Below are 14,777 nucleotides of genomic sequence, written 5' to 3' on the forward strand. Positions count from 1 at the left end.
GGTAAACAGAAGGGACAAGAGGACAGAAAGGCTCGGTAGGTGACCAGAATGGACTAAAGAAGGTCACAGTGGAGTTGAAGTGAATATGGCCATTTCCTGAGCCAACAAGGTGCGATGGAGAAAAAGTTGGTGAGATGAACCTGGGCGAAGCATCTCAGAGAGATGTGAGGGAGCATGAGCACCCCTGGATCTCCCTGTTGGTCCACGTATCTGACACCCAGGAACACTCCAATATGCAAAGGAAGCCTTTGGGGCCCCAGAGTTATATTATGTGACACCATGGAACTTCATAGATCAATCTCAGCTCCTGCTTCTTTGGAAGACTTGGGGTCTAAGTTTTCTGCTTTTATTTCATATTTGAATAAAGAGGTCATTATTCATTCTTACTGACCCAAGAGTTCTCAAAATGCCTGAATCCAGAGTGGAACATATGGCAGGATGTCTCTGCCAGCCATGGTTGGGGTGAGACCATGAAACCCATCCCTTGATTGAGAACTTTGCTCAGGGTGTCAGGCTGGGTGGTTCATTGAATTTTCAACTGAAAGGCATTAATCAATAAATTCCTCTTTGTTTCAGCACAGGCCATTGAAAAACATCTAGTGATGTCCCAGTCTACTTTCTTGCTATCTCGGGAGGAGTCAGTTGGACCTCTTCTTGGTCCTGAGGAATTTCTGAACCCCGACTGGCTCCCCACTGCAGAGACAGCTTGTCATCATCTGGGAGTGGACACGTGGACACGGGTGACAGAGGACATGAGTGGGGCCCCACTCTGGCCAAAGGACACAGCCTACATGTTATGGGTCAATTTCACCCTCATCAACAGCTGTGCTATTATGCTTCTGTTTGACAAATGTTCAACAAATCTAAGAAGATTCAGATGCAGGAAAAGGCAGAGAAGCAGTACGCTCAGCACCAACCATGGAACGTCTTTATTAAGTGTTTTGCAAGACAGAAATACAGTCACAGACACTGCCAGTTGTGGTTAATACCCATTCTCTCTCCCTTCTGCTGTAATACACCTGTAGTGGGAGAATGGCTGGGCTGTGCTTTTCAGCATTCAATACAATTAGAGCTATGGCCAGATGGACACTTCTCCCCAGTAAACATGTGAGTAGAGGGTGATCTGTCACCTGCAAGCTGTTGAGTCTTTTCCCCTCTTGCTTTCCCTGTCCACTACTGATGGGTGCAGCCGACAAGGACGTAGCTGAATGCTGAACCCGGTCATGGAAGGATGCTGGGTGCCTACATCATCCTGAGTCAACTGCACTCTGAAGGAGAATTCATTCTTGTTCCAGTGAAGCTATTGTGCCCTGGAACCTTTCTGATACTGCAGTTACCCTAGCTTAATGCAAATACAAGATCTGGTGGAGTAAACAGAACCATCACATGGTACAGTGGGGGAAACCGAGACCCTGCAAGTTTAGAACACCTGGCACTCAGGTGTCAGGTACGGCCATTTGAAACTATTATATAAGGGGGAAAAAAAGCTTCTAAAAAGCCTAAAAACCAATAAGGAGGGGAGGCACTGGGAGGAGACATCTGGACAGGGATTTCGAGATGCGAGTTCCCAAGTACAATTTTATCAACTGATTCTGTCTTCACTTGTGTGCCCACAGTTCCCAGTCCATTCTGCTCTCTCCCAATTTCTCAAAGCCGACAGGGAGGCTTAAGGAGGAGGAGATACCACATTTCCAGGAAATCGAAGATTATTCAGAACCTACTCTTTATTTCCCCTTCATCTCTCCTGCTGCCCGTTTCATGAGGCCTCTTTCTTCTCAAGGGAAAAAAGCCAAGTTGTGTAAATGATACGATCTCAACATCGTGAAACTCTGACACAAAGAGAAATGTGTATGGTGACTTCTTCTGGGGGGTGGAAATCGGAGTGGTTTAATCCTTTGATCCTTTCACATGTAACGTGTTTTCTAGTATCAGTTGTGTTTCTTTTATAAACTGAGACTCATTTTTTACATGTTTATTGCGTTAAGAATGTATGTCGCAGTTTGAGAGCTGGGCGATATAACATGGAATTCTTTGAGCATCAATATTTTTTTAAATTATTAAACTTAAATTAATTTAATTAGTTTAAATTATTAAACTCAAACCTTAACTATTTCTCTTTATCCCTTATTGTCCACAACTAGACTTCCCAGTCAGGCTTTAGAGCTTTTCCTTCATTTATTCTAATTATTCTGATCACATTTGCGTATGATAAAACTGTATGCTAATGATGGAAGAAAGAAAAGACAACAAGGAACCCTCGCTGCTGCCTTGCAAAGGATAAAATCACAAAAGACTGACCCAAACCAAAGTGAAACCAAATGGAAACAAAACCAAAAGGCGGCGTTAATACTAAAACTATTTCTTCAAATCTGTCTAAAGAAAATCACATCTTCCATTTGCCCACAGTAAGGACCTTAGCTTATGAATCCCCTGAAATAAACCCAAATGGACTGGCTGCTTTTGATGTTCATTAACACATCAAGTCAAGAATTTTCCAAACCCAGGGGCTTCAGCCTAAGCTGGTAAAGCGGAGGCACACTCTCTGGGTGATAATTGCTGAGGACTCTTCCTCTGCTGTGGGAGATGCTCCCACATTACAGCTAATAGGCAAGACGCCCTGGGTTGCCTTGGTTGCTACGGCAAACATTTTTTTATCGCTTCCCCCAAACAATAAATGTGTTTTCACAGATGATGAGAGTAGCCTGAAGACACTATTTGCAGTTGCTCTAAAGACACGCTGTGCCCACACGAGCTTTCTGTCTCCGGATTATTCTCTAAATCGGGGTGTCACATACACGCAGACACTTGCGTTTGGCAAGTTGCTGGTGTGAACGCAGGCAGCCCTCTCTGGAACTGTGGCTGCGGTACCAGTGACCATTAACCGCAATTCCCATAAATCTGTAGTCTGAGCAAAATGAAATTTAATAGAATTTTAGAGGAAAATAATAAATTTAAGGGAAAAATCATCCCCTCTCAGATTTCTGTAGCATCTGAGACATGGGACCCTGGATGACTTGCAGATGGGAACTTAGTTCATACTTTCCACACCCCAAGCATCACACCTTACATCCAACATGACTTCACTTGAGGGAGAAGATGCAGCTTAAAGCCCAGAGACCTGGTCCAAGACCCAGCTCTACTCCTGAGGTTGGATGAGATGAGATTCTCAAATGTCCTCAAACCATCAGAAACACCTGGCAGGCTTGCAAAGGTGACGAGCCCCTTGGCCCACACCTGGGTAACTGACCCAGGCGCCTGACCTGGGAATCTGTATTTTTAGAAAGGTGCTCGCAGCATGCTGAGTGGTCTGGGAAGCAGTGTATGAGATAACCTCTAAAGTTTTGGCTCCACTACTCTATGAATAGTCGCTGTGTTACGTACTTATTTAGTGGTCCAAGTTAGCTTACATCCGACGAGCTAGTCTTGATTATTATGAACAAAAAATAGTAACCAGAAATCACCTCTGGATCGAAAGATGGACACTTGTCTCCAAGTTGATCCCCGCCTCCCCACATATCCAAACACAGATGGATACTTAAGGTCAGACTTAGAATTGCCAAGGACATCTAAACATTTGTGAGTTCAGAAGTGCCCATCTTTGCTCTTACTTGGACATTTTCATGCTCAGTTAGCCCTCTTGCTTCTCACCATCACCCCGCTTCCACACGCCCTCGGGGTGTTGGTTCATTCACAATAGCAGGGACAGTTGGATTGTCCTTGCTTAGTGTTCGGCAATGCCCCAGACACTTGGCAGACATCCACTCATCAGCATCACAGGAGATCTACCTGATAAGGATTATTGTCATTATCCCCATTTGACAGGAGGGAAGACCAAGGCCAGAATGATGGGGCAGCGTTTCCAAGATCACGCAATAGGTAAGTAGTAGAATACAGGACTCAAACCCAGAAAACTGACGCTAAGAGCCCAACTTCTTCACTGCTCAGCTCCACAGCCTCGCAGCAGCAGGGACAGAGCACCCCACCCTCCTCCTCCCTCTTCATAACAGCAACTCTCCCTAGAAACATGATTCACACTTCACATCTCTTTCAGAATCTCACTAGATTCTCATGGCCATCAGCAATAGCATTTTTGCGGGGAGGTACTGGGGATTAAATCCAGGACCTCCTGCATGCTAGACGTGAGCTCTTCCACTGAGCTCCGCCCCCAACCCCCAGTGATAGTATTTCTAACTTCTATTTACTAGAGACTAAACCAGGCTTAAAGTGTCACTTAGCATACCCAGGTTACTTGGGGAGACTGCTCTCCAACCCAGTTCTGCAAATCTCTCCTCCCTGCCTGAGATTTTAACCTGAACCAGTGACTAGAGAAAACAGGAAGTCACGCTTATGGAGAATTCTAAGCAAAGTTTAATGTAGGCAAGAGGTCCACTTCCCCGCTCAGCCCTCTATACCCTGGTGCTTACACCTAACTTCACATGCTAGGGTAGGCTCTCCTGGTAAAACAGGAAAATTGGAAGGTAACGCAGAAATTCCTCAGTTGCTACCCTTACTTCCATGTCTAACTCAGTAAGAGAAATGAGAATTGATTAATGTCATACACTGGAAATGGCACGAAACAGATAGGCATGTCTTTTCTAAGCCATATTTTACAACTGTCATTCAAAAAAAAAAAAAAAAAAGAGCGAATTTAGTACAGGACCAACAGGAGCTAAAATAATCACATATACATAGCATTTTCAAGCCTCATCTGTTTTAAGCACTCAGCCGGGCCATTTTTAAAAACCCTAAAATAAACCCCGAAGAGAGCGGGTTTCCTGGGCACGTGTTTCTCCCCAGATTTGCACACAGCCCTAAAAAAACCACAAGCGCCTTCGCACAAATGACTGGGAGTTTAGATTGAATTATTAGCTGCGTTGTTAATTATTAAACAGGCAGTACTTCTGTGAGCACAGATCTGAGATTTTGGAGGGGACAAAGCTACCTAGTGATGGTGATGAGTAAGGTGGACTCACCTGTAAATATTTAACTTTATACAGCAAGGGTGAGAACAGAAACAACATTCACAAACAGGCCCGTAGTGCCCGGGAGGGCTTCTTGTGTCTCCACTCTGAGCATCATTATGAACGGTTTGTAACAGGACCCGCATCTGGGCAGGGACTTCTGAGGCTGGGAGGCTGCTGGCTGGAACACTGGGCATCCCGCTTTTGCATCTGGGCACGTGGGGCAGGACCGAGGTGCTGTTGGATGGCCCTGGGCAGGGCTCCTACACCTGTATCTGCACAATTATTTAGGGACTAGGGAGCCTCTTAGGAGAAAAGTAAGTGGGGATTTGACCAACTACCCTGTGAGCTTCAAAATGGGTAAAAACCTGTAGGAAAACCTGGAGTGGCCCTATTGAGGCCAATCTGCAGGAGAAAATAAAGGAGATCATAAGAAAAGACTCATGTAAAGGAGGGGAGTTTGGATCCGAATGAGACCCAAGAATCGTAGTTAAGGCAGCTTCAAGGGCAGGCAGTGTCTGGTGGGGGCTGGGGACAGGGCACGCGCTGTGTATGACTTAGTCTGGGTTCCCACTTCCCAATTATGAGACATGGACTTGAGTGTAAGTAGTTCATCTGGGATCTGCCCCCAGGAAGCCAGTGAGGGCCGTGGAGATGAGACAGAGAAGGAAGGGGAACCAGTCCATGGCGCATTGGCAAGCCCTCCATTCCTGCGGGTGAGTCAGTCCCACTGATGTAGGATGTACTTTAGGGTTAGAGCAGGAGGAAAATGGGGTCAAACATTGATTGAAGGTTGCTGGAGGGCTCGGCAGTGTTTAAAGCACAGAGAAAACCCTGGGACAGAGAAGGGAAGGTGTGGTTCGTTACTGGGGTTGGAAGTGGTTCTGCTGGGGAGACCAGTAGGGCTCAACTCTGATCCTCTTGAGCAGGTGGAGTCATTCCCCAGTGCTGTGCTGACAGCCAGAACTGTTTCCTCCTCCAGGGATTTGCCCTTGACCACACAGAAGCCTTTTGGCCTGGGAAGCTACCACTTCCCATCTCCATCCCAGCCAGTGACTGACGGATACAAGGTTCAAATGATGGTTCCCCATGCCTCAAGGCGGGCTGACATTTATGGTGCGATCAGTGGTCCAGAACGCCCTCTTGGCATCCAAACGAAGCTAGACTTCAGTGGAGACCACACATCCTGCTAGCTTCCCATCCCTCAACTCCACCACCTACCGGCACAACCTGTCTCCGGAGATCATGCACGCCCCACCAATAATTTGAACAGAACGTCCCATCTCAACTCAACTTTTAAGATTTTGTTCTTGTGTTGAAGTGAGGAAAACCAAGGATCAGGGGTACCACGGGCTCTGAGACAGTGTGTGTACTTGGCCACACACTTGTCTGCCTGCCGTGTTTATGGAAGAGAGCTGGACTGTTACTCTGAAGGGTTCTGACATTTATTCCTCGGACAGTGTCTCTGTGATGTCTTCCTATAACTCTCTTCCCTCGGGAAGACTGGAGCCTTTAAGGGCCTCATGGATCAGAAAAATCTACCTGGCTGCACATTTCACAGTTCCGAAGTTACACAAGAAGTGAGGAAGGTCAGCAAGAGGGCATTTTGGAATGTAGAAAATTTGAAGTTCAGTCCCAAGGAGGACATTTCAAATGTGCCCCTTGGCAGGTCAAGGACCAGTGCACAGACCCATAAAAACACCCAGGCATTTTTAGAAACTTAGGGGAGAGGGTCATGAATATAAAACTTGAAAAGACTAGAACTACACTGTTCAATATGGTAGCCACATGTGGTGGTTTAAATTTAATTTTCTTTAACTTAAATGAAAACTTCAGCTCCTTGGTAGCATTAGCCGTATTTCAATAGCCATGTGTAGCTGGCAGCTATGGTGTCCCAGCACAGCTATGGAATATTCCATCCTTGGAGAAATTTCTATTGGTGAGAACTGCTCTAGAATTTCTCTTGTAAAATGGTGGAAGCTGAGTTCTCTCTTAATTCGGCAAATCAATACAATTTAACTCTCTCCATCCTAGAGGCCTGGAGAATTTTTAGTGGATTATTTATTCTTCATTTAATGAATATAAGATTTTTGAGCTCTACCCATGCATAATGCAGTCTAGAAGACGGAGCAGGCAGATAAGACACTCCTCTTGCTCTTAGGCGCATAGAGAAAAAGACAGCTCTCCCAAAAATCTTTGAAGGGAAAACGGAGAAACAGAGTTGAAAGTCGTTTAACTGCAGCTCTCATAGTGCTGGCCTTGCCACTTGGCACTTCTCTTTCATGAGCGGCATGTTTTGCCCATTTACTCTGGTTTCCTGAGGCCATGTTGTTTGAAGGACAGTGTCCAGACTATGTCTGGAGTCTGAGTGGAAAGGGTCACCTTCTACTCTGTGACTTTGAGAAGTGATTTCTATGAAAATAACACAGTTAGTGTCTATTTTATGAAGAATCAAAGATCAAGATTATATACATCAGCTCACAGATGTCAGGCCTTGGGCACAAAATGGGTAAATACTAGAGTTTTTTTTTCTTTTTTAATTTAATTTTATTTAATCTTATTATTTATTTATTCATTTATTTATTGGAGTATAGTCAGTTACACTGGGTCCATTTCTGATGTACAGCATAATGTAGAGTTTTTTTTTTAATGTAGAGTTTTTAATCGTTACCACAAGCCTGTCATCTTGGGATCATAAAAAGGAACTCTGGCCTTAGTTCAAACTTCCATCAGGAAATTACCCTTTTGATTGGAAGATGTGTAATATGACCCTACATAGCAAGATGTACAGCCTAAGAGAGAGAGGAAAGGAAGGGATGCAATCATTTCTTCTCTTGCTCCATATCATTATTAGTCTAAAGCCAGTCAAGATAATTCCATCACCCTTGACTGTGATTGGATTCAGAACCGAACACACGACCAGATACAGGTAATTGGACATGAAGGAACACCTGCTGGTGATGCAGCAGAAGAGTGGGTGAGTGGGCTTGGGTCCTGGGAGAGTTTCACTGTCCCAGACAGTGGTTCCTGGCCTTCAGCACATCACAATCACATAGGGAGCTTGGAAAAAGAGGGATGTCTAGGTCCTACTGGCAGAGTTTCTGGTTCAGGTGGTGTGGAACTGAATCCAGACAATCTGTGTTTTCTAACAAATTCCTAGGTGATGCCCACCATACTGCCGTTCTGAGGAATTACAAGTCAATGGCTTAAAAGCAAGCCATAAGAGGCCATGGTCTCTTTGTTTCTCACATTGTTGTGTCTGGCTGAGAGGCTGGGCAGCTTTCTTAGCTCCAGAAGGATGCTGACACTGAGGCTGGCGTTGTTGAACTGAATTCCCCAGCTCTGAAGCCTTTCACGTAGAGCAATAAATTTTATGTTTAATTCTATTAAAATGTTAAATAGAACACAGATATGGAAAAATCTCACCAAACACATTTAACTTAAGTTATTACAAGGTAAACAACCCTGCAACCACCATACGTCCTCTCAATTTCCATGTGTCTAGTGTCAATAATTTAATATTTTTTCAAGCTAGTGAATTTTCTTATGCTGGTGAGTTTTCTGTCACTTGCCCACAAAATTACCCTGACAAAGCTGTCTCAGGGATATCTGTCTGCTCTGGATGTTTGGGTGGAAGAGATTTATTAGAAGGAAGTCCTTAGCAGAACAAATGATAATAATTATTTTATAAAATCAGGATTTTAATCAAGCATATACATTGATTAGAAAAACAAAGTCCAGACATAATCAGCTGATTGCATAAACAAATACTCTAAGTCAGGTAAGTGTGGTTTCAAACACTCAAAGTGGCCCCAGGGAAGGGACCACCATAGAATAAGGGACATTTAAACTGGTATCCTGAAGAAAGATGAATTTCCTGTTCATATCAACTTCTGTTTTCTGCTTTTTTTTTTTTTTAGAGTTGGTTACAGCTTACTATTTTCACTCCACATGGTAGATTCAATAACCCTTAGCTTATCTTTTTAATGCCAATTCCACAATGTCTGAAGTGAAAGATATCTTCTAGAGAGATTGAGTGGATTGAGTAGATCCCAACTATTCCAGGTTAGACAAAGCAAAAGCATCCACCATACAACACGCTATTCAAATACAACTTATTTCTTCCTGTGTGTGATGCTCATGGCAGATACAGTAGCCAACTGCCAATCACTGGAGAAATCTGTATCACTGATTATGTTGCTCTTAATTCATGACTGTATGTTTCAGTTATAATGTTTTAAGTTAAAAGCAGTGAACTGATAATTGAAGAAGACCTTGTCTCTTCACAAAGTATTAGTGACATCAGATTGGTGATTCACTTAGCTAACATTTTAAAGAGTGCTACTTAGACATAAGATCAACTTGGCCTTTAAATAAAGGGTGAGTTGCATGGGCTTATCTAATGCCTTCGTGATGCCAAATACTGATGTTCAGAATTGTTGAAACATTATATTATTAGTGAGCAAACGTATTCATAAGACACCTCCTTCCCCTCTTAACATCGTTTTGATTTGCAATTATTCTGGCTGAATAGAAAGAGGGTCATCACACTGGATTTGCCTGCATTTGAGAAATGGTCCCAAGGCTCCCATTAAATAGCGGAAGATTCCTTTCCTGAATCTCTAAATGATCTGTAGCTGTCCCAGTAAAAGAAGAATGTCCCAGGGCATTGTTTAAATATCTAGGTCAGGTTAGCTTTGCCCACAGGCTTATTAGACCCCAGTTCCGTTATCCGGGCTGTGGAGGGAACATAGAGACCAGGTCTCTCTTTCTTCTTTGACGCCTGAATGTCCAATCTTTGTGGTTAAAATATTGACAAACTTAGCTGAAAGGCCAAAATTGCCGAACAGGGTGATTATTTAGTCAATAACACCTTTACTCAGATTAAGACCTCAGATCAACACGGAAGAATATATTAGCAAACAGGGGATAGACAGAATTCATTTCAAATCCAAGTCCTACCAAAAATTAGCTGTATATCCTTAGGTGCATGGCTTGTCCTTTCTGAGTCTATTTCCTAATCTTTAAAAATACAATACCAACTATCTTAGAGCACTGACATGTTGATAAAAAATAAAGATTATGTTTCTAAGTTTCTATTTTCTAGCATGACTTCCTCTTCATAATAACTTAGCTGACTTTGATTTCCTTCCATCCTCCCCTAGCCCTGACAGCCAGAGTGAAAAAAAGGCACAGAGGTAGAAACTGAAGGAACAGAATTTTCAGGAATGTGCTAGACTTGTACATCTCAGATTTGAATGTGAATGCAACAGCTGTGAACGCACAGGTGCACCAGAAGGTTTGATGCAAAGAATAAGATTCTGCATTTCCAATAAGCTGTCAGGTGAGGTCTATGTTACTATCCAGAGTACACACTTTGGGGAAACAGGGAAAGGATAAGACAGTGAAAGAAAGCTTAGAACGCCACATCTGCCTTGCCTGGAGCTGCTAGGACAGGACCAAAGAAAGGACAGTTGCTGAAAAGAAGGAAAGAGCCCTTTACAGGGAGAGGGGTAATCCAGTGACAGACTTGTGGATATCCCACTGTCTTTTTGAACCAGTGAGATCATATTCCTAGCGCATCTGGCTCAGCCAATCCAGATGGGAGACTGGTGCTATCTTTTGCATGCAGGCATTTTCATGCTGCCGGTGACATTGGATCCTCAGGATTGTCACTTGCTATCTGGAACAAATCCCTGGACAGTTGATATCGTGCAGATTGTGAGAACCCTGATTCCTGAACTGTTCTCAATGTGCATCTCCTCGGGAGGGACTGGTGAGACCAAGAAAAAAACCAACATCCAAAGACTTTCATGGGTCCTTAGATTTTGCAACCAGTGCTGCCCCAGGGGCAAAGAAAAAGGCTGCATTGATTTGGTGCCAAAGGGAAGCAAGGTCTCTAAGCCTCTTCATTCGTCCATGAGCCCAGGAAGCTGAAAATGCCTTGACACACACACACAAAATCAAATTCTCCATGGCAACATAATCATCATGCTAGAAACACAGTCTCAGCTCACACAGGCAAGCATCTCAGAAATATATTGAGTGAGGAAGAAGAACAAAAGTTTCAGGGAAGAGATGGGAAATGTGATTGCTTGCAAAACTTGATTGGTGGTGGGGGGAGGGAAGGATGGGAAAGAAAACTCCAGATCCTTCTTCTTTCATGGGGCCAAAGATGCCTCTTCCCATTTGCCGTCTAATCACATCGAGTCACCGAAAACCTTCCCCTGACTTTCAAGCCGGTCTAACCAGGGCTCAGTGGGTTCCTACTGTGCAACCTGCTCCTCCTCTCCCTCTTCCCACCGACGGTAAGTGCTTCCCACAGCCCAGCCGACTTTAAGCCCAGATCAAAGGCTTTCCTGCCACAAAACAAATCACATTCGATAGCATCAGGTCCCTGCTAAGCCACAGTTACGTAGACCGACTTGACAGCCCAGTTAATGGCACTCTGACCCCAGTTTAATGTGTGTGGCCAGTCTTTTCAAAAGTAATTAGTTCTCTTCTTTGCTTGTTATTTCTTTGTGTGGGGATGAAAGGTGAGGAATTCCATTGGGCAAATCCCTTCCTCAGAGGCGATAGCATTGTGAAGACAATTACCGTGGACTTTAAGCATCCAACCCCACTCCTTGTCAGCGCGTTGCCCGGTCCTTGGCTGCCGCAGCAGGACCTAAGGTCAAAGCCTGTTTCTAAGGGTGTGTTTTTTCTCAGAAAGATGGGGTTGCCTCTGACAGAACTTGCTTTCCTTGGAGTCTTGAGGGAACTTATTAGCACTCCTTTTCTACACTTTTCTTCTCAACTTTTGCCAGGACAAATGGACCCTCTCTGCCCCCTTCCTTTCTGGGTGTAAGATGAGTCAGAAATGGGTATGCTTGAGTTCCCGGAGCACACTGGAAGCAAAGTGGTCCTTAGTGCCATATGTTCAATGCATGACAAAGGTGTATGTGATTCCCAGGGGGTGTGGCAGTATTAAAAGTTGTCTGAGTGAAAGCAGCTCTTTTTCCTCTTTCTTGTTTGTACATTTCTGTCCCCCCTCTAACCTTAAAATAAACTAATTATAAGAATGAGATCACCAAGCAATTGAAACCAACTCCTGAATTATGACTCCTGAGTGCACACCATGCTTTGACTAACCTGTTGATTCTTTTCCTAGATTAAAAGAAGTAAGAATGAAGAACTGAGCAGTTAAAGAATGACTAGCTCTTCACCCTCAACAGCCCCCTTAGCAATTCTGTAGGCAGATCATGTGGGCAAGATAACAGCTGAAGAGAGAGTCAGCCCATCGGCATGCAATGGAGATGATGCAGAACCCAACCTCCTGATTCTTCCTCTCCTCTTTCCTTTAAAAACTGTCATGGCTGAGCAGAATATTGGGAGTTGGTCTCAGGACATGAGTCCACCGTCTCTCCAGATTGCCAACTCTTCTGATTAAAGCAACTTTCCTTTCTACTGACACTTGACTCTTGATTATTGGCCTATGAGCAGTGAGCAGCCAAACTTGAATCCGGTAACATGAAGATTTGCAGGGAGTTGGTCTTTGTAAAATAGTTCAGCAGTGAGGGGCTGCAAGAACACATTCAGCTCACTGAGGAAGACGTAGCCTTATGGATGTCAGGAGTTTGACAATGTAGATTTCATCTGGGGTGGATACGAGGAACTTCCCTGACAAGTGCATAGAAGGCTGAATGGGGTTGAGAGAAGGAATTTGTGAAATACAAGATACGTGACTAAATGAATGGATGGACTATATTAAAAAAAAATCCAGAACTTGGAAATCAAAAGAGAATACAGTTTGTTCTTTCAACATCATCCTCAGGCAATTTTTAGCAAGTCTACCCAATGATTGTTTAACTCTCAAGGAGAATGTACCTGTCATTTGATTTTGCTATTCACAGGTTGATTCAACCTTAGATGTTAAGAATCGGCATGTTAACTCATAAATGCTTGCCCAACAGAGAAGCTATAACCCTTCAATGTTTATTATCCTGTAAGACATTAACTAGTTCTGTGTCTGCCTAGAAGTTTTATTCTGATATTCTTTTCTTTGCTCTCTGTTCTGTGGCATTTTTATCTATGAAAGTGAGATAATATTAATCATACCTACAGGGAGGGCAATTGTGAGGACTGAGTTGATGTGCCTTAAGGGCTGAGACCGGGATGGCTCATGGAAGTGCTAAGTATATCGTGATTTTAGCTTTGTGCTGGCGGGCATAAGCTGCTTGCAGAAGGATTATAAACTAGGCACCTTATCTTACCTCACAGGGAGGAGCCTCACCTGATAACGATAGAACTAGTAGCAATTATCTGGCATCTGGCTGTGAACTTGCTGTTTAATAAAACACTATATGCAGAATTCAAATCGAAACCAAGATGCTTTTTGAAATTTTCACGCGTATCTGACATTATTCTAGATTTCAAACCATGTGGAACAGTTTGCTCTTTGGGGTATGTTTGAAGTCTACCCTCTTTTAAAATAAAAAGGAAGTTTAAAAGGAGGACATGTAGAAAAAAAAAGTTGTTCACTAGACAGAGCGAAAACTACTAGCCGTTTCAGTGGACAGATAGCACATTACTCTGTTTTTAAAAGGTGACAAATAAATTATTGCTTTAGGCTGATATGTTCAATGTTAATAAAAAATTACAGGTTTCTCGGCTTTCTAAATTTTACATTTGGAAAATGTGATAAAAATCTGTTCTTAATAATATTAACATAACAACATTTGTTTTATTATAAATATTCTATATTTGCTTATTTTCTATATATGTATTATATGTGTGTATCATATATTACTATGTACATCCATATATGCATCCATAGACAAGTATATGCATATGTAAACATATTCTATTACATGTGCATATGTGTATCCGACCATGTGCATATGCACCTTTCTCTACATATGTCTCTGACTCTGTATAAATCCAACCATATGAATAAATTTAACTCTTTATATATCATACCGTATATATTTATATACACATATGCACATCATTTATATTGTGTATATATATGACGTCAAAATTATCACTAACAACAAATGTTAGTTATTGATTTTATGGTAATTTGTATTCTCCATGTAAATTCTATATGAATAAGTTTTGTACCTATTTTTCCAACCACATGCCAGAGTTTCAGCACAGTGCCTGGCACATAATAAGTGCTCATTTAATATTAATAGAAGAATTGTTATTCAGGAATTCATCCAAACTAGTCATTTGCAGCCTTTGTTGGATTTTAGAATCACCAGGGAAGCTTGTAATTATTTACTTTCCTGATAACTGTGGTGAGTCCCATTCCAGACGATTAGTTCAGAACACCTTGGGGATGGGCTCAGGCATTGCAGTTTACAAAGCTCTCCAGGTTATTCGAATGTACAGTGCTTGGAAGAGAACCAGTGACCTACTATCTTCCTGAGCCTGTGTTTAGTTCCCCTAAGGGCAAGGATCAGCCAGGTGAATGGAGGGGAAGTTGTCAGCCATGGGAGCTGTGCTGCATGTTGGGTTCTGGGCCACTCCATTCCGACCCTCTTGTTACAGGGAAAAACAAATCTGACTCCATATGAGATCTGTCCTTTGGCTCTGACCCTGCGCTCTGTCTCCTGGGCTCAGTCTTGCTGGCTCTGCACCTCTTGTAAAAGAATGTTGCCTGGAGCCTGAAATATATGGAAACCCATTCGCAAGGCTCTGACCTTTAAGGGTATAACACTTGCTCATTCATATAGAGATTAAAAACTTGCAGAACAGAGAATAACATTTGTCTTGTTGGAGGTTTACAGGGACACTGTGACCTGACCCATGTGGACAGCTGCAAGAACAAAG

The 14,777-nt window shown here is 43.0% G+C and overlaps 1 protein-coding gene across 1 annotated transcript in view; it reads right to left on the reverse strand.

Annotated features, from left to right (window-relative positions):
• The window catches only part of CNTNAP5 (contactin associated protein family member 5), a 741,033-nt gene that overhangs the window by 560,061 nt on the left and 166,195 nt on the right, over nucleotides 1–14,777 (reverse strand). The window lies entirely within an intron of this gene.

The sequence above is a fragment of the Camelus dromedarius genome, chromosome 4 (assembly GCF_036321535.1).
Source record: "Camelus dromedarius isolate mCamDro1 chromosome 4, mCamDro1.pat, whole genome shotgun sequence".
Taxonomy (NCBI): domain Eukaryota; kingdom Metazoa; phylum Chordata; class Mammalia; order Artiodactyla; family Camelidae; genus Camelus; species Camelus dromedarius.